The sequence below is a fragment of the Triturus cristatus genome, chromosome 8 (assembly GCF_964204655.1).
Source record: "Triturus cristatus chromosome 8, aTriCri1.1, whole genome shotgun sequence".
Classification (NCBI taxonomy): Eukaryota; Metazoa; Chordata; class Amphibia; order Caudata; family Salamandridae; genus Triturus; species Triturus cristatus.
Genome location: NC_140591.1, coordinates 1,449,468,662 through 1,449,492,620, shown reverse-complemented (window position 1 = coordinate 1,449,492,620; position 23,959 = coordinate 1,449,468,662). Strand labels below are relative to the sequence as shown.

General features: G+C 43.6%; 1 protein-coding gene across 1 annotated transcript in view; it reads right to left on the bottom strand.

Annotated features, from left to right (window-relative positions):
- TENM4 (teneurin transmembrane protein 4) overlaps positions 1-23,959 on the bottom strand; it is a 1,193,139-nt gene that overhangs the window by 602,198 nt on the left and 566,982 nt on the right. The window lies entirely within an intron of this gene.

Sequence of the window (23,959 nt, the reverse complement as noted above, 5' to 3'; positions counted from 1 at the left end):
GAGGCGACCAAAACAATGGCCAACACACTGGCCCTTTCAAGCTGGCCCATCTGCTATGCCCTCATGCATGATAGGCCAGTCCAACACGGGACTTACACGCTTGCCTCTGACATCTGCAGTCATTTTCAGGTCACCAGTCAGAAAAGCACTAAAGCCACCTATTTTTTCCAACTTTTTGAGGTTCGTCAGTTGGCTAACAACATCAGTTATCTATAGCAGTTGGAAATGGCAATAATCTGGTTTGAAGCGCTATAATAAAAAACGTATTATTAGCAAGCAAGTTGTTATTTAGTCACATCCATTAATCCAGCCCTTTTAAAACAATTACAGTAAATGCATGAGATCTCAATGAACACTAATTTAACACACTCGCCACAATACATACAGAAGAAAAAAACACTTCCTATTAATCTACCACCTTATAACCTTAGCTTGCAGAGTAGTGTGCGATTCGCCACGGTCAGGGGTAGTAAGCGCTATACAAATACAATTACAACATATCATGTTATCCAACTCTCTAATCTTGCCCCGCCACTGCTCGCCTTCCCCCTTTGCATCCCTGTGCTTTTAGTTTTTTGGGAAGTTTTTCAAACGCGGGAACTCGAAGGCGTTGCGAACGACGAGCACAGATTTTGTTCTCCAACCTCTGGCAAGAGACCGAGCTATTTCTGACTAAAATATGCGCGGCGACGACGCAGCCTCCACTCCATGACAAACAACCTGTTTTGTTCTTTTTGTTGTTATTGCTAAGTTGGCACCGGGCCCTTTCTGACAAAACAATAAAAAAAACTCATTCAGCTCTTGTGCTACAGATTTGTTTTTATGAAGATGGAGAGGAGATATGCCAAGGTCACCATGCGCAGCGGGGCTTTTTTATTTATTTATTTGAAGAGTTTTATAAAGCGCGAACATGACCCATGGGTATCAGAGCGCGGTACAAGCATTCAAGCGTACAGAGAAAAGACAAGTCCGTAATAAAAGACAAGAGGGCAAACCCAGGATTGAAATCCAAGAGTTAGGTAAGGAAGGAAAGTGTTTACCAGTTGGGTTTCCAACTCTTTCTTGAAGGAGGCAGTATAGGGGATTATCCTGATCTCGGGGGTGGAGAGTTCCAAATTTGAGGTGCTGCTCTAGTGAATGAGCGGTTGTAGGTTTTCTTGTTTTTGAAGTTTGGGGGCCTCAATAACAGAGAGCAGGAACCTAGAGATGTTTTTATTGCCCCCAGAGAGCTCGAGTTTCTGGGTGAGGTAGGCTGGGGTGTTGTGGTGAAGTGCATTGTGTGTCATGCAGGCTATTTTAAGATGAATCCGACCTCATAAGGTGGCCAGTTTAAAGATCTAAAAGAGGGAATGATGTGGTTGTAGATCTAGTGATGAGACTTAGAGAAGCCCGAAGCGGAGGGGTCTTAGTTTTGGCCATCCCTTTGAGGATTCAGCGCCCCTATTCCAATCTAGAGATTACAAGGGCTTGAACTGCCATCTTGAAGTCAGTTGGGGGGGAGGGGGTAAAGGCTTCATCTTTCTTAAGAAGTTAATTTGGAAGACAGCCCCTCTAGTTGTGGTGTTGATGTGGGCCTGCTTGTCTACGTATTTATCTAAGGTGATACCAAAGGATTTTGTAGAACCAATAACCCAGGGAGAGCTTGCTATCTGTAAGTTTAAAATCCAGAATAACCCGATTTTGGGGGGTAGATATCAAAATTTTTAAATATGGGATGAAATATTGCCCAGGAATTGCCAAAGGCCCAAATGAGCCAGTTACACATAAGCGAGATAGCTGAGTGTGTTCATGCACCTGCTGCTAAGATCGCTACCTCCTGCAAGTCGCAGGTTCAGTTCTTGATGGAACAGTCTGCCCTTTCTTTCCTCCATCTGGATTCCACGCCACAATAGATTGTAGCTATGAATGGTGTAGCAGGTGCAGTGGCATAAGGGCCCTGGCATGTAAAGAAGACTATGCACTTCAATGATGGCAGTCTTTTAGTACGCATCTGGTGACTGGGCGGGGGTTAGTCCTCACTTGCGTTAGGGTCACCACTGTATTCAGGCTGCGCTCCATAGGCTTAAAGGGCCCATCCGATGAATGATGTCACAATATCGAAGCAGGCGTCATCAAACAAAGCAATGTTCTAGAATTCTAATTGTTGCTGATTGTTAAAGATGCAGGACTGGGCAAAGAGAACTGTTCTTTTCTCTACACTAGGGTTGCCCCTTCGCTCTGATGGACTTTGGCACCAAGGGCCCAAGGTGGATGGCTCTTGGACAAAAATTGACTGTTCTGAGTTTAGATGAGTTCTGCAGGAGCAAGTTAGGAGAAGTGTGAAGTAAGATGAGGGTAGATACAGTTCTGAGGCAGAGGTGGTGAGAAGAGTGCTTACTGCAGGTGAATCTAGCAACAAAGGGTGCACAATCAGTGGTCGAGAGGCCTGAGTTAAGATCACTGAAGTCTAAAGCAGCTGTTCACTGTGCAGACACTGGGGTAGAACTAAGACCGTAAACCTACGGCCCCACAGATGCCTGTGGTCACACTGACACCCAGGGCTTTCCAAGACATTTTAAAACTTATATTTCAATTCTCTGTCTTTACTCTGGACTGAGTCGCCTAAGCGTGCAGTCGATGACGCTCGTCTCTTCAATCCTGGTGGCTGAACAAGTCACTTGCCTGGAAGACTTTCACCTCAAGACCACTGTCCACCAGAACCTCCAAATCTAAGAGGCTGTCACACAGAAGATCACAGCTCCCCTCTGCTTGTGATTCAAGGACAGCTGTGGGTGTTGCCAGTGGGAATTAGTAAACCCAGAGGGTGCTCATGGTCACAAGCTCTGGGGAAGGTGGGATAATGTGACTTGACCCACCCACTATATATATAGTTATGGATCCTTTACAGCACTGATGAAAGCTTCTGGCCTTCTGGCCAACCAGAGAGGCTGAAACACGTTAGCACTTAGTGGATGCCTGAGTCATTGAGTCAAAGTGCTCCATATACATCCGCCATTTCAATCTTTAATCTTACCCTTAGTGCCCTCTAACAAAGGAACACCCTTTGGGACCACCTCGAGGTAATTTTAGGCATCTGTATCTCTGCTACATCCTGCATCTCTTATCAAGAACTCCCTCCACAGGGGTTGAGTCCACCATGATAGCCCATACCACCATACTGTGGGCGAGGCCTCCCCATCCAGAACACATCATGTTTGACAGATCATCTGGTCGCAAGGACATGAGATTACTGATATACCTTCTCCCTCCATGATATATATATATTTTTTGTTTTATATAGCGCAAACTCGACCCGAAGGTACCGGAGCCCTTTACATGAGCACCAGTTGCGATACAGACAGGAACATTCATTTCTAGGCACGGAGAGATGAAGTGATTTGCTCAGAATCACAGGATATTAAGCGTCCCTGCCGAAGCTCGAACCCGCTTCCCGAGCTTCGAGGTCGACCGCTCTAGCGGTTAGGCCACATCCTCTACTATACTACACCACCGCAGAGGAAAATTGAACATAAACGACAAATAAAAGTCCAAGTATCAGATTCTCGGGGATAAAGACTCAAATGCTGATACCAGAGCATGATATTGCAAGGTCAGGAAGTGAGTGACCAGAGAGGGCAGTATTAGACTGTAATGGACCTGGAGGAGGAGAGTGACTCTGAAAAGGTAAAATCCAATAAATGTGCTGGTGATGAAAACGTCTTGCAGAAGATCAAGCATGCACCGTGCATGTAGCACACGTGCAGTATCCAGGCTCCATGAAGTGGGATATTAATATTACTGCCTGACAAATTGCTATCGCTGCGGAACAATTAGTTGAGCTAAGATTAAACTGTACACCCAGCATTTCTAATTAAGTAGATAAATAAAGCTGCATTTTGGGCCGGTCAGTGTGCCCCGGGGAGGGAGCGGCTGCGTGTATCAGCACACACCGGCTCTCCCAGTGGTACTCAAAGAAGTACAGGGCTAGGGGCCGAAATCACATCCAATCCATGCCACAAAACCACATATCACCAGGGCGACCATTTTATACTGAGTACCAGGATGATATGTAAACATTACACAATGTCGTTCTCGCAACATCTCTTTTTCCTCATAGCACTGCACGCGTATCCGATGCCCTCTACGTACCTTGATGGTGTTGAGGAAGTCAATAATAATGGATGCAGTATTTTTACACAAGGCCCCTCTTGCTGTAATTCTTGCTGTCTGCCTTTTTCTGCATAGTCCCTGTGCTATGCGCTCGCTCACATTACTACTACACACTCCTCTCTTTTTACGTTCTCTTTCTCTCCACGTTATTCCTACTTATAGTGCCAATAACATGCACACTCTTTCCTGCATTACTGCTATGGAGACCCTCACATTATACTCCCACTCTCTGTATTACTCCTACATAGAATCCCTATACCACGACTCCCCTCTTGCATTACTCCGACTCCCTCTCATTATACGTTCTCTCTTGCTGCGTTACTCCTCCACAGACTCCCTATGCATGTCTTCTCTCATGCATTACGGCTACAGAGCCCCTCTCATTACACACTCTCTTTGTATTACTCCGACAATGAATCCCTATACCATGTCTCCTTTCGCATGGGTGCTGCCAATTTCCTTAAGACTCATTTTTACTGTGAGTGGGGTTCTGGTGCACCAGGGATGTCCACAGGAGGTCCAAGAGGGCCAGATCGGCAGGGTATGCGTAGAAGATACATTTCCATAGACTGAAACTGAATAGAACAGACACTACATAGTTAGTAGGTTAACCTGAAAATGTAGATCTATGCCAACCAGCCCTCTGGTAAAGTGTCTGGGCTCGCGGGGTTGCTCTACCCAGCATAGGTCCATGGGCGGGTGGGTGTTGCAAGGTAGCAGGTGGCTCCTTGTGAGGTCAGTGCCCAGCTTTTACGATGGCGTGAAAGACAAATCTCCACCACAGCTTATTTTTCTACACCCACGTACTCGTAGTGTCGTCTATCACAAGTGTTACTCAGTGCTGATAACTCACAAGCATCGTGTACGCGAGTACATTCCATGCTTACCTTCATCTCGCGCTGCTTTGTACCGATGCGAGCATTTTTTACGCGAGTGCACACGGTGCGTGATATTTTGTTGCGAGTACCCTGAAACTGTGTCACGCTGTAATTCAGGCGCATTTGTAAGTGAGTGTGTAGCCAGTGGCGTAACGTAACTTGAGGGGGCCCCCCTACAGGGTACATGGAGGGGCCCCCTCCGAACTTAATCTGGAGCTCTTTCGTCTAGAATGACTTTTTTTTAACAATGCTTTTAAAGTGTTATTTATGTTTTTGAAAATGTAAATGTTTTATTCTGTGCTTTTATGGTCAAACTATGACCAAATAAAGATGATTTTGACCTTTGACTGCATAAATAAGTTAACTCGCGTAAACATTCGTGTGAAAGACCATATTTTCTTACAGAAGCATCCCACGCGGCAAACTGCAGATGCTGACCGAGTTTTTACAAAACTTGTGACAGTTTAAATTGAAAAAAACACAGAGGACGTTGCACACCCTACCACTGTCGGTTGCCTAGAGCCGTTTTGGGAGAAATCTCCGCAGAAAAAAAACGCACTTGTTGGGATACGGCGAGGCGTCCAAGAGGCGAGCAGGAGAGGAGAAGAAAAGGCAGACATGAATTGGCCGAAAGAAGCCGCGCTGCGCCTCACTTCAAACCCTGCCCCCTTCTCTCTTCTGTTCGCAGGTGTCAGAGTATATATAACATCTCTAAAAAGAGAGAACGCTCTCATCCACGCCATGCTGCGGGAGCAGGCGATTGGACGGGTTTTTGACTGTAACGTCTGGTCCCTCTGTATCTATATTTAGGCACAAAGAGAAGAAACCTGCGCCTAAGATCACACAACAGGCCTTTGGAAAACAGGACCCAAAAAATCCCCACGTGACTTCGAGCATGGGGCAGTGCGTGGGTTGGATAGCTGCAGAGGCTTGTAGTGCTGCTGCCCTCCTGGACTGGTTATAGCACAGGATGATACAACACCATTGCGGACTAGGGACAGGCATGTAGGGTGCATTCTGGAAGATCTATGAAACGGAGTATTCTGGCAACTCTACACGAGGGTCTCGGACAGTGCGGCTGAAGTGTTGTGGTGAGGGGTAGTTTTTTGCAGTAATTGTGCTGCTCCAAAACACAGAGTGGTCTCTGGGCCTAGCTGTAGGAACTACCTAATGTGACATTCACGTACCGTGCCATTTTGAGTGTCTGGTAACACGCACAGTATACAAATGTGTAACCCTGGGCGGTGAACTCCGCTCCTCTCGCTGAGTTTTCCGCACTCCGAGTTACGCGAAGCTCCGAAAAACTTGCAGAGTTTTTTACCTCGCTCGCGTTCACCAACGTCAAGTTGGCGAGTGCGAGCGAGTAAAATCCACCTCCCGGCAAGATTTTTCCTCGTTCGCGATCGTCAACATCAAGTTGGCGAGTGTGGTAAATAAACCTCCAGGCGAATTTTCTCAAGGCGGGGGTGGGGGTCAGGTTTCTCTTTGCGAGTGGTCGCGTATGCTTGCAGCCGCTCGCGTTGAGAAACTACCCGTTCGCATTGAGAAAGCTGCAGCTCGAGTAAAAATCTACTCGAGCAGCAGAAAAGGAAAACTTGCACTGTGCATGGTGCCGTTCGCAATGATTGCACAGCGCGGACAAACATCTGACACTGTGCAATCACCGCAAACAGCATTTTTCTATCGCACTCTGCCACTTGCGGAGCTCCGCGTAGCACAGCAGAGTTTTTTTTCTGCTTTGCGGAGTTGCGTGTAGCGCAACTCAGCGATGTCCGCCCAGGGTTACAAATATGTATTACTGTACCCAGTCAGGTGAAGAGACGGAGGAGTTATTGTCTGTCTAGTTGGTGCTGAATCTGCTGACACTATGCTTCTTCTGTGGGTGACATTTAAATAATAATAATACCAGCATTTGTAAAGCGCGCAGCTACCCCAGATGAGAGGTGTCTCGGCGCTGGGGGCCGTGGAAAAGATTAAGCGAGCTATTGCCCAGAGTCTCAGGGTACTGGGCTAACCTACCGTGGGCACGGGGGATCGAACCGTGAGCCCCCGCGTTCCGAGGTCCGCCGTCCTGGCCATTTCTATGCCCAGAAGTCAGAGGACACATTTATGAAGAATGGTTTATATGTGGTGAAAAGGACCACCCTACCTACTCCCACCATCCCACTGACCTCACCACCTCCATGGAATATACTGATTGATCAAATTTGTTTCGGTTGCAAGTACCCTCATTAAATAAATGCTAACAGCGTAGAATAAACCAGCGCAGCAGCAACAGGCCGCTTGTCAGCTGTAGTTCTGCTCTTAAAGATGGACACATGTCCTAATGCACTAATCTGTGAAACTTTCATGGAGGCCGAATAATACACATAAATGGAATGTCGGCACAGATACTACACCCCTAATAAAAGGAGGGATGACACTAGGTACTAGCTGGTAAATGTCAAGTAAATTAAACATAAAATATTGTAGGAAAATACATTTTGTAAAAATTGCCGGGGTTTCCGTTGGAAAGACGACGGGTGTATTATAGTCAAAACATTGTCCGTAATAGTAAAGAATTGTCTAGCTTATCCCTTTGTGCCACCCTGTTTGCCCACGTGAGTTTTGGTGCAGAATACTACCAAGATAACTCAGTGAGTTAAACACTCGCTGCTAATATCTGCTATGTTCTGCAGGCCATGTGCTCGATTCCCAGCAAGACCAACTCAGCCTTCCCATCTTCAGAGGCCAAAAATATGAGTACCATTAAATGTGAGTAATATTTATACCTCTAACTTACACCAGAGGAACGAAGAACTACTTATAAAAGCAAGTTATTATTGTAATCTATATGTCACAGCATTCTGATACTCTCCGTCACAGTCTGGGAGTGTGCCAGCTGTCCAGCATGGTCGCCGCCAGCTCAGTGTGAAGTGAACACCTATTATTTTATCACGCCTTGCAGCTTACATCCTCGCACGAGCCGCTACAATATCCTCATTTTACCCATCACTGCACTAATTCAGAATTAATTATCAGCAGCGGCACTGTGATGTGTGTTTTGTCCAGATGTTCAGGTGTTGCTGATGGGCATAACTTCTTGATTAAAAAGAAAAAAAAACCATAACTTTAGATAGTTGTCTTTGTAGTTTCCTGCAGAAGGGGCGCACGCTGTGGGTAATATCGATTATGTTAAATATTAAATTGAACTCCGAATGACGGTATGGATAAGGTTACCAGATGACTTCATGTCACCAAGGACACTGTGCTACAGCAATGGGCTTATCTTTAGGAAATCCTTGCTTCCAGCTGCTCCAGTTGAAATTAAGCAAGACTACAACTCCCAGAATACATCAGGGGCATCATTATACATCAGGCGTGTTTTCCTTCATTGCGCTGGGTCCACCTTTTAAAAAGTGCGCCCTACGCAATGAAGGAAAATGCGGCATATTATGATGAATGCGTTGCCCCCAGGGCAACGCATTCAAGTGAAATACAGAGCGGCTGCTTTGACGGGGAATAGAGTTCCCTTTGCAAGAGGGTGCAGTCCGTGATTGCACCCGCCTGCACGTAGATGTCTGGGGGTCCATAGGACTCCCTTTCCCTCCTCCAGAGGGCTGCTCTCAGGGGGCGCACTGACAGTGCGCCACCTTTTAGGTAGCGCAATGTCAGTGCGCCTCCTAAGAGCTTCTTTGCCTCTGCACCCGCGTCTGTAATACGGCGCGGTCGCAGAAACAAAGGGATTTCCTCATTTGCATGGGGCACACCCCCATGCAAATGAGGGAATACCGTCTTGAAGAAGCACTGGCGCTTTACGTGCACCAGCGCTATCGGTATTCTGCAAGGGGCCGCACAAGCGCCTCTTCTGTAATACTAAAGTGACTGGGGCACGCAAATTGGGCGCAAACGCCTGTTGCGCCCCGGGACACTTTATGTAATACGGCCCCAGGTTGTAAACAGAAAGTCCAGGACTGGTCTCCAGAAAGATATGGAGTCACCTGTAACCTTTATGATAGACTGCATGTTTAGATTTCTTATTGTAAACATTTTATAACTTATTTTTAGGTTAGCCATTAGCCAATACCTTTTGATTTTACTAACATTACATATATAGCATACTTTCTTGTAGGGGCGTTTAGCCAGCCCTCTTCATTCATTGGTCTGTTTTTAAGATATTCATATTTTTCTTCTGTCCAACACAGCATACTTCATGGGGCAATGGGTCAGCCCCCTTCAGCCTCTGGTTAACTTCTGTGTGAGCAACAACTTTCTCTTCTGCTCTTTAAGAAAGAGCATTTCCACACAGAAAGTATTTCCCTTTGCTGCTGTGGACTACTATTGCAATCTGCGCTTTTTGATACCAAAAAATGTTTTTTGCTGTGAAACATTTTTTAAATTTATTTATGAGGGCCTAGCAGCTTCTCCAACAATAACATTTTGTAAAAGTCATGACAATACAAAACAAGCAAAGGCCAGCGCCTAACACCAGACCCATTGATTTTGCCAATGTTTGTGTGATTTGGTCCAAAGGGCCTATTCAAGGGTGCCAAGAGCCAGGTCGCTGCCGGGGACCCATCCCTTAGTAACCAGCCCTCCTCCCATGCAGAACCAGTCCCCCATGTTCTGCTAAGTGTTCTGATTGTGATGTAGAGCGCTCAAGTTTCCCATGTCCATGGGTGAGTAGTTCTGCCAGTCCGGGTTTTTTCTTTTGTAGGCTAAGATTTAAAGTCTTGTTGCTCCCATTATATTATAAATGAAGGACTACACATCCCAGGACGCACAGAAAAAACCTGGCCTGGATGAACTACTCCGACATGGACCAGGTACACCCAAGAGCTTTGGTGAAGGGAGGTTTAATGGCGTGTTCTGTACTTTCTGAAAGTGCTCTTGAAATACACAGTTGAAATGGCCTCCTAGACAAGAGATGGCTTTAAGGCAACTTTATTCTCTGCCTCAACTTATCTACCCTGGTCGCTTGCATGCAATGTCAGCGGCACACAACTGACAATGTGGGGACACTCCATCAAAGCTGCCTTAGTAACCAATAGGTGCATTTCTTGGCATTAATCACCCATATTCTGTTTCCTATTTCTGATTGCATTGTGGCTCTACTATTTCTATGATTTTCAGATAATCTGCTACATCACAGTTCTTCAAAAGAAGAAAGACCAGAAAGAGAGGAAGGACTTTTAAAGCCAAGAAATATACCTGAAAGATATTTAGGCAGGTTAGACAGAGCAAACGCATGTCATTATGTTTTGGATTTTACCTGGGGTTTTCTAGCAACCAGGTGGCTACTGAACAGGTACTGAGGAAGTATCCTTTGAAAATGTAACTGTTCGGAAGCAGGCACTGCTGCACCGCTCCGACTACCTCCAAATAGAGTGAAATATGTATCAGGACTTGCATTGAGGTGAGAAGTGAGGACATGTATGATCACATGAACAACTACGATGAAAGTAAGGAGCAGCATTGATGTAAAGTGTCTGAAAATGTGTGTTCTGGAACAGGTGCAGGTGAGGAGAAGAATGACGTCAGAGATTCTTGCGCAACTTGAAGTTGGATCTTGTGGACCCACATTCACTCTGGTATTACTCCGTTGTCTGACGCTGGAAGCTGAGGACGTTTCTGACGGAAAAGAACGTCCACAATTTTGTAGCACCTGTGAAGATAGTGTAGGCTGCCTTGATGGCCTCCCATTATTCTTGAGGAGACCAGCAAACATTTTCAAAAAGTTCAGATTTTGGGAAGTCCCTTGATCCTGAAGGCTTTTTTTTTTTTTAAAAAGTCCTGGTTACATCACTGCAGAATTTTTAATCCTAGGAAGAAGTGGGTGGCTGCCAAAGTGATGTCAGTCCTGAACAGTTTTGGTACTTGATTTGCAGCAACTGAACACTTTAGCCTGTCTGGAACTCTCTTACATGTATGAGTTTGTCTAAGCAGCAGAGGACTATTTTCATGTCTTCGTCTTGGTAGTTCAATGGGAACAGAACAAAACTACAACACCCAGAATGCATTAGGTTATCACACATAAGTCCAGGTCTGGAAAGAGTGTTCATAATGACCTGGAGGGAGGTGTTCACCCTACTTCGAGGCAAAAGGCATTGAAACATACCATCAAGCCTTTCCGCACAACCCACAGAGTAGTAGAACAACACTGCACCATGCCTGCAACATTCCTGTACACCCCACAATCCCATATGCAGTGGTTGCATTGAGCCAGTGGTTCCTGGTGGGGGCCACGTGCACTCATTTCTGTGGGTCAGCACTGATTTTTCCTTTCAGACATTTCCCAAGAGTGAGAGAAAGGCGCAGGGAGTGTCCGGCAGCGGATTAAGAGGCCTGGTGTGGATTCAAGACTACGCAGCCTTGGCATTCGGCACACTGAACATTTACTAGTGCTGGCCGAGGGCTTCTGAGCAGAGCTTTGGGCACCGGCACTTATTGTTTTACAAATAAAGCACTTGCGATATGCAATTGGACAATTCTAGTACAGCATGGCATCCAAGTCACATATTTTGCAAAGAGGCTTACAAACCGAGCAGACACCTCATGCGGGATAAGGACGATCAGACTTGTCAACAGAAGAAAACAAATGGCAAAGTCCTTCAAAACACACACACACGCACACAAACACACAAACACACACACACACACGCACCCCCCCCCCCGCCCCTCGCTATACACAGATCCACATGCCGGCCACTTCCTAATGCTATGCATCACTTTACAATACATCTGTCTATCCTAACCTTGCTGGCCATTATATTCATCATTCATCGCTGAACATTACAAAAAACAAGCAAACACAATGGACTCAGACCACAATGACTCTGTTGAAAGAAGATCCCAGAGCCTTCAAAATGGCACCCGTATTCCAAAAGTGCTATAAGGTCATACAAATGCAGACACATGCTGCACTAATGCATGTAACATATCATAAGAAGTGGAAGAATGGCGTGGCCATGTAAGAGACGGCAATGGTGTAGCTGTAGTGTTGTCCCCCACCCCCAAGCATGCGCGTCACACACCCCCGCAGGACACGCGCACACTTGCACCTCGCTGGCCAAGGCTAAGCCATGCTGACTCCTCTGACACTACACATCCAGCCACAGCGGGCCCACACACATCCCAGAGGAGACAACGACAGCGCGGGGATTTCAGCTCCACTCCACAACCCCGCGACATTAATCACTGCTGACGCGCACTGCTAATGAACACGAGCTGTCCACCCCTATTGCTTCCCAGCTAAAGTTTAACCAAGTGACTACCCCTGACAGAGTCACACACGGCTGAAATCAAACGATAAGAGAACCTGACTGCCTGTCCCCGATTTACCCCGCGTCTCCAGATACCTTGAGCCTCTGACGCGGTACTGAAGGCCGTCACACCGATTATTTTTACACCGACACATGGTGAGAGCCTGAAGATTTTGTGCTAAGATTCCCAGGCACAAAAGCCGTCATTTAATCATCATGGCCAACAATTTGTTGGATGTTGCTTTAGAAGAAGAGCCCATGGTTCACAGACCTATGACACTGAGGGAATGCTTCATCCAATGGTTGCTAATTTATTTGTTTTTTAAGACTTTTATAGAACGCTCCTTCACCACAGGGAGTATTAGCGTGCTTTACACGGAATTTAATTAGCTTGCATCATATATAGAAAGCAGGTCAGGTAATTAAGGACTATCTTCCATAAGGAAGTATAAACTCAGATCTCAATGTATAGGAACAGTGAGACCCTGATTTAAAAAGAGGAGAAAGAGGTGGGTTTTCTGGGATGTTCTGCTCCACTCAACACATGATGCCCACTGAATTGACACTGGGTCTCTGAGAGAGAGATGATACAGTTATCTCTGATACTTCGACAGCTGTAGTTCCTTTTAGGGCGCCTTTAATTTCATGGAAGAGCATCAGAATGGATTAGTTGGGGGACAGAAGTGAAATCAAGAACTGGTGAAGAGAATGAGGCAGCACTGGGGGGGAATAGAAGCACACGTGGAGTGAGCAGCAGGGAGATAGAGAGGATTAGCAGTAATGAAGGGAGAGCAGAAAGAGGGACACCAGAGAGCAATGGAAATAAAGATGGGAGAACAGAAGGAGGGGCATTAAGAAGCAAGGGAAGATGGGGACAGGCAAAGAAGGAGCATTAGTGAGAAAAGGAAACAAAGATGGGAGAGTACAAGGAGTGACATTACGGAGGAATAAAATAAAATTGGGCGAAAAGGAACTAAAGAGGGGCTTTACAGAGGAGTGGAAGGAACGATGCAAGAGTAGAAGGAGGGACATTATGGAGGAATAAAGAATAGAAATGAAAATGGGCAATAGAAAGAACGCAAAAAAATGGGAGCCTCCTCTGAACAAAATAGCTGAATGGAAACCTCACACAGGTTGTACAAAGCGCTTTGCTTTAGGTAGTATACCCCTCACCCACCAGGGTTTCTCCTAGGTGGCATGCTTCATCATTGGGTTCCTCCTGTTCCTCTGTGGAACGGGGCGTGCTACTACCAGTGGAGACACACGAGGACTTAAATGGTAAACTATGTTTTATTCCTTCCTTCAAGCGGTATGGTATGCTTCGAGGGCGGAATAAAATACAGTTTTACCCTATCAGGGAGGTATGTTTAAATCCTACACCTCCTACCCCTCCTAATCCTATTCCATCGGTCATTGGGTATTTACCTAGTGGGTGAGGGGTACACTAACAAAGCAGAGTGCTTTTTAAAACCTTTGTGAGGTTGCCCTTCAGCTATTTGGTTCAGAGTAGGCCCTCATTTTTTCGTGTTTACATAGTGAGGAGGACGGGCCCCTCTAGGACTTCCTCTGCTCTCCCTCTTTATTTGGGTACAGAGAGCAGAAGAATGAACAGCAGTGGCTTCCCCTAGGTGGCGCCAGGGAGTCGACCCTCTGCCACTACTGCTGGCATATTACAGCTTTTATATGAAAACAAACAATCTCACAGATCGTTTGTTTGCATGTAAATAAGGTTGGCAGCCGGAGCTGGTCTCTTACCTGTTTCACGCATGTGTCAGGCGGGAGCTGTTACAGCCCAGATTAACACACACACCAAACACATCTGACAAGCTGCACTAGAGTCACGCAGTGCCGTATGTCACACACTGGAGCTTCAAGGTTTGTCAATCACACACCCACTTGCCCAATCATAATATGGAATAGAGAAAAATAGTCTACCAGGGTAACTTTAACCATATTCCAGCTTCTGATTGGGTGGAAGCTCGAGGGTCTGGCTCCCGCAGAGAGGTGGGAGTGTTGGAAAGCGTGGGCCTGCCTCGGGTACGCTTTTCTGAATTAAAGTCTGTGTGGGTTTATTTGTCTGTGAGCTGGGGATTGCATGTGTATGTATGTAAGAATGTATTTGTGTGCGTGCCTGAAACTGTGTGTGTATGTGTGCATGCCTGCTTGTATGTGAAGTAAATGTCTACCCTGGGGTTTGGCAAGGCCCGAGACAGAGTGCTGGATCGTGCTGTTAGGACTCACCACTTCCATAAAGCACCGGCCGCCACTGAGAATGAACATTAGTGAGAAAAGGAAATAAAGATGAGGAGAGCAGAAGGCGGGGCCTTGAGGAGGGGCTCCCAAAGTGTCTTGTGGTCATAGTTTTAAATCTCATATGAGAATAGATTTTTACAACACAGCCTTGGATGTGCGCGTGCCTTATTTTTTAGATCACACGAGCAATTCCCCTGGGAGCCATGACATCTACATGCCAACATCAGCGAGAACCCTAAAAGAGGAAGCAGCATCATCCCAATTTGTTTTAAATAATATATTTACAAATACAAACCCACTAAGAATTCTGGCAGCAAAATAAAGATCTCAAGTCCCAAGCACTGCAAGTGGCTGGGACTGACTTTCGTTTGATGTTTAACAAGTGTTGTGAAGACCTGAGTGGGAGCAGTTTTAATAGAGCCTGTCAATGTGGGATTGACGCAAGCTTCATAATTCTAACTAATGATCAAAGCAAAAGGCTTCCTCAAATTACATCAATTCAGGCAACTGTGGAAACAGCAAAAATACCACGATACATTTGTCATCGTCTAAGCTGTGTTAAGGAGGTCACACACATAACCAAAATAAGTATGCTATTCATTACTATCACTATAATAACTTCTTCATAATTTGCCAATCTTAATTTCTTTCCATCTTTATTGTTTTATTCTTGTTTTGTAACACTTTTTTTTAAAGTTAGGCTGTCTTCTGTGTGTGACTCACATGGAACAGGAAGTGACATCAGAGAACAGGAAATTGTGGCCCAGATGTATCAAATTGCCAGGCAACGCAGCAGACAACTTGCTGCGCTTAGTGACAGGGAGACAGCAGAATTGCGCCATCTCTACTTAGATATGTCGCATTGCTGCTCTGGCGCACTGAGTGCTGCCTAGCGCCAATGAAGGCTCTCTTGCACCATAGTGCAAGGATGCCTGCGTTACGAGGTAAGAAGCATAGTAACATATATAAATATTATAAACAGTAAGTGTTTTTAATGATGACTCCGATAATGGTAACATAAAATATCCATCCATCCATCCATCCATCCATCTATCCATCCATCCATCCATCCATCCAGCCACATGTTTTGATTATACACAAACTATACAGAAGGTCGCCAAGGCAGCTGGAAATAATGAGATGTAATATAACATACTAATGAATCTAAGTAATGTAACTATGACCAAGTAGATGCACAAATTGTATCACTAGGTCTGCCACTTGGTCCAGAGACACATTTCGACTATATTGGAACTAGAACAAATGTTTATAAATGTATCAGAAAATTGAAATTAAAATCAACCAAGATTAGGACAATAGGAATTGAGATCAATCCTCAGATTTCTGATCCAGATTTGTTCGGGGATCTTACTGAAATAGAAGTGGAAAATGAGTTAAAAGATTTGGATGGGAATAGCATATTCCTACTACCTTGGGCTTAAATTTGGGAGACTGGGCTAGAACCAATTCTGAGCCTCCATTTACATACACTCTACCAATCCTGTTTGAGGCTATTGGTTTGTATCAAGAACTAGTGTTAACAGAGCTGAAGTCTCTAAGAGTATCTAAAATGAAGAAGAAAGAAGAAGGGAAACAAAGACCATGAAAGGCAATATTTTGAGACTATTAAGAAGTTGAATGAAGTATCTGATTTGGTGGGGAAGCCCTCCCATAATCGGATATCATGGCCATTTTGCCATGAGAAATACATTTGAAACAGACCAATAAACATCTACGTGATCATAAATGTTATAAAGAGCTCTTAAAGGATGTTTACATGAAAGTTAAAAATGATTTCTTTGCTCAACTCAGTGAATGGTCACAGTAATTTCTTAGAACTGGATGAATAGTTCTTCCTGTAGACCAAGTTTTCAATCATATCTGTATTGTTTTTACTACAAAAATACATAAAGACTGAAAGGATCCACCAGGCTGCCCCATTATTTCAGCCCAGGGCAGTATTTTTGAAATATATCAATCAACTTTTAAGGCCAATGTGCAATCATATGCTCATACATTAAGGAGCACAACACAACTTCCTGAACCGAATTTTTATATGAAATGGGAGAATGATTATCTCTTATTGACACTCAGTGTTTCTTCGTTGTACGTGAGTATCAGGCACTCGGATGGCCTCAAGGAATGCAAATATTTTATAAGATCCTACCCATTGAGACTATACAAATATACAGTGCTGATCTGGAGGACGACAGAGCTATACCTTACTGAGAATATTTATTAGTCTGAAAACAAACTATATAGACAGCTCCAAGGAACAGCGACGGGCACCTGCTTTTTGGCACAAGCTGTGCAAATCTGCATATGGGCTGGTGGGAAGAACAGGTGCAACATGACAAAACACTCACAAATATGATGGACAGGATTATTCTTTGATAATGATTTATATTTGATCTATATCTTGATAAGGGCACAGAAGAGGGGGTGAAGACCTTTCTTCAAACCTTGAATGACAATGATTTGCATTTAAAACTCACTCATACAGTGAGTAATTGTGAAATGAGCTAAGTAGATGTAAACAACAAAATAAAAAAATAAACCCAGGAAATAGCACATTCTATGCATAGAGTTTTCATCCTTCTCCCTTAAGTAAAATATCCTATAAAGTGAGATGCTAAGGGCTAAAATTATTTGTAGCAACAATACCTTAAATATATACGAACAGGCTCATAATCTAGATTGGCTGAGAAGGTGAGGTAACAAAAAAACACCCTCGAAATTACTGAATATAGAGGAGACAGCAGAAAAAGGGAGGATCTGCTAAGTGTAGTGAGAAGAATTCAGCTCCGAGACTCATTATGATTACAATACAGAACATAACTCAGGAAAACCAAGAGCAAGTTTCAAAAAGAGCCAACCAAGAGAGAATGTCTGTTATTTGCCAAGAACAAACAAAAAAATACAAACCTGACTCCGTAACATGAGCCATTAACCCCAACTTCCTCACCTAGGGCCTGACGAAAAAGGATCGCATCACCCGCCTCCTGATTGAACCTCATTGGCCCCACATTCCAGCCTGGGCCATCTTCAAAACCATGTCCATCGTTTACAAAGTCTTCATGACCAGCACCCTGCTTATGTTGCCGACAAGCCCACTGTTTCTGGTGGTTCTCGGCAAACCCGCAGCCAGGACAGCATCAGATTGTAGATGAAGTGTAAGATACGGAAAAGCAAGGCATCAGGCCTTTTCCATCTATGCGCTCGGGATCTGGAACAATATCCCATATCCATCAGCGCCGCCCCAACGCCGCTTCAATTTAGGAAAGAGTGAAAGACTCACCTCTTAAAAGAACACAACAACACAATGTGTCCACAACATAGCTAACGCTCCTCTATCACTCATTTATTTATTTTTTAAAGAGTTGTATATAGCGCAAACTTGACCCGAATCGGGTATCAGAGCGCTTTACATAGCACCAGTTGCATTACATAAGGACACATTCATTTTTGTTAGGCACGGGGAGATTAAGTGATTTGCTCAGAATCACAGGATGTTCAGCGTCATTGCCGAGACTTGAACCCAGTTCCCCAGATTCGAGGTCGACCGTCCTAGCCGTTAGGCCAACTCCTCCTTATGCTTGCCTTTGACCCTTTACAGCACTGCGCTGGCTAGGTGTGCACTAGAATATACATATTTATATATATATATATACACAGAGATGGGGAGGAAACATAATGGGATATCTGTGTAATATGGTCCAGTATTGCCATTGAGGGGTTCTGTTGACATCATAAAGCCCAACACTCTAGGCCTAGTGGTTTCTAAATGTCACCAGAACTCTCACATTTCTCCAAAATGCACCAATTGAATATATAAAAGGGCAGCCGTAAACGGATGGCAGGGTGAGGAAAACCTCTGGGATTTTTAAAAGCATCTCACGTTTTATGCTGCGTCCTGAGGCAAGTTCATCTATGCTCGCAGCAAGACCGGAGAGCAACTGAGGCTCTAAACATATGCAAGTTCAACATGAAAATAACCTGCTAAATGATAAAAGCTCTCATGAAAAATATAACGAAAAACATATTTTGACACGAGGAAACATGAACTTGCACTCTTTGGACTTAAAATTAATTCAACTCATTCAATGGCATGACCATACACTGCAGACACCTAATAGCAATGTTTAGACACACAAGAGGTGGAAGTGGGAAGAGAGCGGGAGAGAAGACAAATAACATGGGATGGTTGAGTATTGATTTCATCCCATGGGTTCACAATGGTCCTTGTCTGGGTTTTCTGTAAATAATCACCTGCCAAACTAGGAGACTAGTGGGCGATCCCATTATCTCAGTAGCTTTCCTTTCATATGCTTTTAATTCCTGGATTCCCCCATACTACCTTTGTCCCATTGTCCCTCTTATCCCTAAATATTTTGCCAGTATTTCTTTTTTTAGTACAGGAAACTCTAACCTCAACAATTCCTGAATGGTCTGTTTAACCTAAACCATTTTGAGGCATCCAATTCTCCCAGCTCTCTCTTTAATTTTCTACATCAAGTCATTTGCATACAATGTACCGCGATTTCGTCAACTTTGGGCCCGTCACTCTCTTTTAGTTTTAGCATTTGTAGATGCTCTTTTATGACAGTCAGCCTTTGGAACATCTTGTGTGACTGATACCATGACAGGGCTGCCAAGTGCTAAAAATCATACGAGTGAAGGATTCCTTAAGGAATATTTGTGAGCCGACTATATTTTCAAAGAGGTTTACTAGAGAGTATCTGCACAGTTGTTCGTTCTTTAACCCTTTCCCGTCGGCCAACGGCCGTCGCGAGCACTACCTCCGTAGTGCAGCGCACGTCCGTTGGCCGACGCGGCCCCACCCACTGATTAAAACCGCCGCACCACAGTTAAGCGGCTAAACCAGTCTGGATTTTATTGTATGATGGATCATTGGCTGAACCGTACACAACAATATTACATTTGCCACTTACCCTGTCCAGTCAAGTCCTTGATTAACAATATCCCCGAGTATGAAATTTAATGTTCCACCTTTTTCCTATTGACAAAGCGCATTGCTCCAACTTTAACCGATGATAGCAGACCTGGCACGTCTTATCGCAGCCCAAAAAATCCCAAAAGAATAGCCAACTAAAGATAAAAGACTAGAGAGGGCAGAGATCCTCTAAGCGGGCCTTCATCAAAGCACACAGATCTATAGATCTAGATCAAAGGATCTTTTCCTTCCTTCTGATGCTTGAATTGTGAAGTTCATTGCTCAACAAAAACTTGTGGTAAATAAATTATCATCTAGATAGTTATCTCAATTGGTGAATAAACAACACATTGGAGCAACACAGGCACCGCTTTAAGGTGAACAAATAGCACTGAAATCATCTGGTCTGGTCAATTCCCCTACCAGTAGCAACATTGTAAATTTCCCATTTTTACCTTCTCTAAAGCCTGATGATTACACTAGTAGAGCCCTACTAACAGACAGATAGCTAACCATTCAGTTATACAGGTTAGGTATTGACAAATACATTCTGGGTCTTAATGTGTACAGTTTTCAAAAATGATATCTCCTTAGATTTACTGAGAAAAATGCAAAGTTTCAAATAAAGTTTTTAAAAGAGACTAAATTAGAGCCTTAAATACCTTCACCAACAGAAGAGCTTTGTAATGCTGCAGATGTGTTTGAAGCTGTCACAGTGAAGGCGTAAAAAATAATTTCCTGTGTGGGTATATTCATTTACCCAGATCTGTAATCTGGATAAGAACATTCAAAGATTTTTCAATATCGCAAAATAATGCTTCTTTAATGTTTGTAAGCAACTTAACCCACATCCGGTAAATCTGTTTTTTGCTCCACAGTAGCAAAAGGGTAGGGAGAAAGAGTTTGGATAGTACAGGCACCAGAGAATCAAACTTTAAATGAAAGAACATTACCAAAAGAATCAAACTTTGAATGAAGGTGGTGTTGATGTGAACAAGGCTGCTCTTGAGTTGGAATCGTTTCTTCATATGGATTAAAAGTACCACGTGAAGTGATGATATAGTGAAGGATTTCCGAACAGAGTTACCTATTACTACAGAAGAATTTCTTCCCGGGAAGCATTGGCATAGAGAACTTGTCTCGTACACGAGTAGCATCTACTAGAAGAACTATACCCTAAGTAAATGTTGAAATGTTTTCTTATGGAAGAGGTATACCACAGCAAGTCTAAGCATGAAAAAACACTGTTCCTACGGTGTACTAGTCTATTTTATGACAGGAAGCAATCAGTGAAGCAGTAAACAGTGACACACCATGGTATGGAGATGACCATCCCTATAGTGGCCTTTTTCATTCTTGTGGAAGACAGTATCTATGAAAGTGCTGGTACGTAAAGTTTTCTTCATATTCGTCCCACTTTTTCTAATGGAACAACACAACCCAGCGAAGCGCTGACATGCAGAAGGCTTCTTAAATCAAGAGCCACATTCTTAATGGAAGAGCAGCACCCAATGGATATTTAGAAGGCATCTCTACACTGGACTCACCTAATATGGAAGAATGGTACCCAGGGAAATGCTGATGTGTAGATGGCGTAGCTACACTGGGCTCACCTAATCTTATGGAAGAATAATATCAAGCGGAGTGCTGATATGTAGAAGGTGTATCTATACATGACTCACCTATTCTTATGAAAGAACAATACCCAGGGGAGTGATGATATGTAGAAGGCGTATCTATACTCGACTCACCTATTCTTATGGAAGAACAATACCCAGGGGACTGCTGATATGTAGTAGCTGTATCCATACTCGACTCACCTATTCTTATGGAAGAACAATATCAAGCGGAGTGCTGATATGTAGAAGGCGTATCTTAACTCGACTCACCTATTCTTATGGAAGAACAATACCCAGGGGAGTGCTGATATGTAGTAGCTGTATCCATACTCGACTCACCTATTCTTATGGAAGAACAATACCCAGGGGAGTGCTGATATGTAGTAGCTGTATCCATACTCGACTCACCTATTCTTATGGAAGAACAATACCCAGGGGAGTGCTGATATGTAGAAGGCGTATCTATACTCGACTCACCTATTCTTATGGAAGAACAATACCCAGGGGACTGCTGATATGTAGTAGCTGTATCCATACTCGACTCACCTATTCTTATGGAAGAAAAATACCCAGGGGAGTGCTGATATGTAGAAGGCGTATCTATACTGGACTCACTTGATCTTAGAGAAGAACAATACCCAGTGAAGTCTTGGCATGAGAAAGCGTTGCTCTCACAGTGGAATACTCTATTTTATGACCGAACAGTAAACAGTGAAGTGTTAGTATAAAGCAATTTCAATGGGCAGCTCTAGTCTTGTCAAAACTAGTACCTATGAAGTGCTGATTGGGAGACGCTGTTCTTACTAATGCTACACTTGAAAAGGAGTACTGTCAGAGCCGGGGTCCAAAGAGGAAAGCTGCTTGTGCGAATTTCCACATTTTATAAACAAAAACGAATTTTACTAAAAAGTGCAAAATTCTTTGCAAAATTATACATGTACAATAAATGCAAATCTTGTGGTGGGTAGCTATAATTATTCATTGCAACCATACATACGAAATAACATAATGCACTGATTTAAGTTAGCCTAACTACTGATACCATGATAACAGCGATTTATACATTTGCATTGAAAGGCCTGTTTTCCACGTTGAACTGTTGTGTTGCATGGGATGTTTTTCATTCCCAATGCAGATGCTGTAACTTTTCAGAAGCCTTCTATTAGTTAGTGACTAGGGATTTGTTATGTATTAGACAACTGACAGTGAGGTTCTCACCGGGAGGAGAGGAAATGGCAGGAAATATGACTCATGGGAAGAAGTGCCCGAACCACAAGATGTGGACGAAGTATCGTTTCAAGGACCTGTTTCTGGCGACTATTGTGAAGACGTAAGAAACTAGGGAGTTTACCTGCTCCCAGGGGTTTGTTAAAATCCAATTGCATGCTGAGAATTGTGAATGTGTCAATTTTTGCAACTTGAACTTTAGTAAATTTATATTGCCATATGCTCCTAGAGTTAGTGGGACCAATCTCTCTCCCTTGCACTCTGGACTCTCTTTCTGAGATTCATAGGGATAACTAACTCTCTTCAGGAGGGGTTTCCCAAAGAGCCGTTTTCCTTTTTAGATGTTGTCTGCTGAGTTATAAGCTGAAAATACTTTCCAGTTTAAGAATGTATTTATTGCTGAAGTGCAAAGGATTTATGCATATTGATTTTATCCTCTTGACTAAAAATCTTTACTGGGTTTCTGAACTGACACATGTTTCCTTGACTTAAATATGAAATTGCCATTCTAATACTTAATTTAGATTATGTATATTCCTTTATGGAACACGCTTGATGTATCATCTCTATTTTGTCATCTTTACTAATTCAGTATTTTACCTTGTTGCCAAATATCGACTAATGGATTATTTGAACTTGTAATAATGATGAGTAAAGACTAATATTTACTGACCAAAACAATTTGAATTCTATTAGAATTGTCAATGAAACCTTTTAATTCACACAAACTCTCTTCATTGATTAATGTGAATCCCCAAATGGACTCCACTCTTCACGGTTTAAGATTGTACTTTTCTTTTCTCCTTGTCGACGAACAAAGGTCCATACGACCAGTGATGGGGGTTATTTAATGATTACAACCAAAGACTGAGATACAAAGATCCCTGCGGAATGCCAATAGTTGGATATAACAGAATCCGCTGCTCGCACAACAGCCTCTTTCATTAGAGTGGAAGCAATGCTTACAGAAACAGGATACAATAGACTATTGGAAAAACCATTGTGCTAGAGGATGAGAGGGACTCAAAGAAGCAATATTATTTCCCACAACTTAGTTGAAGGTTATAACCTGAGGTGCCTGAACATACGTTGCAGATAACCCGAAACAAATATGTGTTTTTTTTGTAAATGATGCTGTAAACACCAGTCAAGAGGGGTAGCAATCACCAGTGATATGTACATTTGTAAACAGATTCTGATTGGCTATGCAAACAGCTATCAATTCCTTTCCTTGTCTAACTTTAGTCATAAAGAAGCAGGTACCACAGCCCCGAATCCCCTTATCTCTAAGAGGACACTTAGGCAGTCAGCAAGCTACTAGCAAGATCTTTGCACTCACACCATGCACAATCTAGGGATGATGATCAACAGGGTTAAACTTAAGTCAAGTGGTTCCAAATCAGGTGTGAGATGTTCAACCTATGCTGGATATCCGGCTGACATAACATTCCTTTCCATTCTAACATTGTTAGACTTTCATTTATTAATGAGAAAAAGTAAAAAACCAAGAACTCAGTGATAAGCCACCGCTGGTGACACCTTGCTCACAGCATCGCACTAACTGACGTAACTCAATGGTGCTTTGCCCAACTGCAGGATTCTCTGAAAACGTTTCACAACTTTACACACTGTATTTTT